The sequence below is a fragment of the Suricata suricatta genome, chromosome 4 (assembly GCF_006229205.1).
Source record: "Suricata suricatta isolate VVHF042 chromosome 4, meerkat_22Aug2017_6uvM2_HiC, whole genome shotgun sequence".
In the NCBI taxonomy this organism is placed as follows: domain Eukaryota; kingdom Metazoa; phylum Chordata; class Mammalia; order Carnivora; family Herpestidae; genus Suricata; species Suricata suricatta.
Genome location: NC_043703.1, coordinates 93,576,099 through 93,578,489, shown reverse-complemented (window position 1 = coordinate 93,578,489; position 2,391 = coordinate 93,576,099).

Genomic DNA, 2,391 nt, shown 5'->3' with positions numbered 1-2,391 from the left:
CCGGGCAAGCGAGCATTAGGCTATTTCAAGGCATAAGAAGGACACCAGGTACCGAGTTCAGCTAGCCATGGAGTCCGAGATTCTCTGTCTTCTGGCACTTTGGGAATGATACACAACTGACCTAAGCGATTAGCATTTTTTAGTGTTTTTCAGTATTTTATAAAACTACTGCCACATCCTTTCTCTTATGTCTTCTTCATCTTCGGGGAGACTTTGAATTTAAAATATTCTATATCCTATTCATTAGCAAATGTTTTAGCCTTCGGAATATTTGTATTTAACCCTTATTCTTAGGGTTTGTTTTTGCAACTTAGAAACTGTATTAGGAATGCAAGGACTTTATCCCTCCTGCTTGGTGCAGTGGGCTAAGCCACTAGCTGGCCCTGCCTAAGTGAGGAGTGAGAAGATCACCCAGCACCCATATTGCTGCAGGCTGTATTTAGAAGGCATGGTGTTTAAATGACCTCTCCTAGCTTAAATATGAATTCTTTCAGATCAGGAAAGAGTAAAATAAGAAGCCGAGAAACTCTTGATTAAGAATACGAATCTCAATAATGGTTGAAAATGAGAAGCAGCAGCAGATTGTAATTTGCTCTTTTGGACGTGGTAGACTTGCTGTGATTGAACTCCTGAAATGATGGCTGAATGGGGGAAACCTGCATAGCATTTGCTGTAAGACGCAAAGAGACTTATTTTCATTATTAAAGTATTCTTATAAGAAAATGTATGTATTTGTAAAAATAATTTCCTGTGTCAAGTATTTGTGCAATCAGAGCTGAATTGTAAACTATTCTTGTAATATCTAGTTATTTTGAAAGATTTATATATTGAATCCTGGATATATGACCAATAAAACCAATGAAACGATATAAAGAGCAGTTGATTTTTGTCTACCTAGGGGTCTTCTCCTCCCACGTGAAGATCTTGTTTATTTAGGACAGATGTTTCCATGGACCTGCTCCATTGCAGGTCCTGGGACCCTCCCTGGCTGTGCCCTGTTCCTTTTGGCCGAGGTAGACTCCCAGCAATCAGTCTCTTTCTGTCTTGATGCATTTCTTCTGAATGAAATCACTTTTTGGACCTTTCTTCTCTGGCCACGTTCAGATTATGACAGCATTGTCTAGCTTAGTGTTTTCTCCTGGAGTCTGGTGACTGTCTTTTCTTGCCAGAAAATTTAATTAGGAAGCGTTTCTAAAAGCCTCCCAGGCCCAGGCAAAAAGCACAGCCTTGTTCTGCCATTTGAAAAGGAAGGAAGGAAGTTAACCACTGCCTTCTCGCTCCCCTGCTCCGCAAGGATCCTTGGATGTTGCACTCAGCTCTTCTTCACCCATAGCTGCCCCTCTGGATCTAATGGGTGGGCTCACAGAACAACCTCACCCTGTTGGCTGCTGGGAAGGGACTGAGGCAGCTGGAGAGGGAAAGAAACATCCTTAGAGGGTAGAGTCACCCCATTAAGTAGACGAGACAGACACGTCCTTCCTCCTTCACAGCTGACTTCCCTCTGCAATTATTTCATGCTAGCCTTTGTGGTCTGTTTAGCAAATGTCCCTGGGGGGAGAGGGGCCTGTGATACTAGAGACACAGCGACATTCCTGGCATACTGTTGACCTCCTCTCTTCTAGCCTTCTCATAGCCCACTTGAAGGATTTTTCAGAATGTATCAGGAACATATCTGCATCTCAGTTTCCTTATCTTTAAAATAGAAATCTATTCAAGAGAGGCAGCCTTATATGAGCATAAGCTTTGGACTCAGACCTGAGTCAGAATCATAGGCCTCCACTCCTCAGCTGTGAACTTGAAATTTAGTTTCTCATCTGAAAAATTACTACAATAAGACTTACCTACAGAAAGAATAAGAAGATTAACAAAATGAGGGAAAACACAGAAAACATCTAGTAAGTGCCTGACACCACACAGAGTAGATACTAAATACTCAGCCACCCGTTCCTCAGACTGGCTGGAGAGCCTGGGCCCCTACCTCATTGCAGGGCTTGGAGGGGCTGAAAAGGGATTGATGACTTCTCTGGAACGGGGGTCGAAATGCATTCTCTATTCCACTGAACGGATCGATTATGGATGTCAGTCCATCTGTCTGTTGAGGAACTACGTAACAAGTTAAGGTGTTCTATTACATGGTATTGACAATTACATTGTGACATCTGCATGCATAAATCTTATACTCTTACTTCTTGAGGAAAGTGGACTACAGAGCTGAACCTGTAAAGAAGTAAGGCTTACTTACTAAGCCTTAGTAGGAATTACTAAATTGCTATCCAAAAGAGTTATACTAATTCATACTTCATCTCTACTGTATATGAAGAGCCTATTTCCTTTAGCTAGACGCATAGCATAACCCAATAAGTTTCCCTAAATACAGAGTGATGAGACATC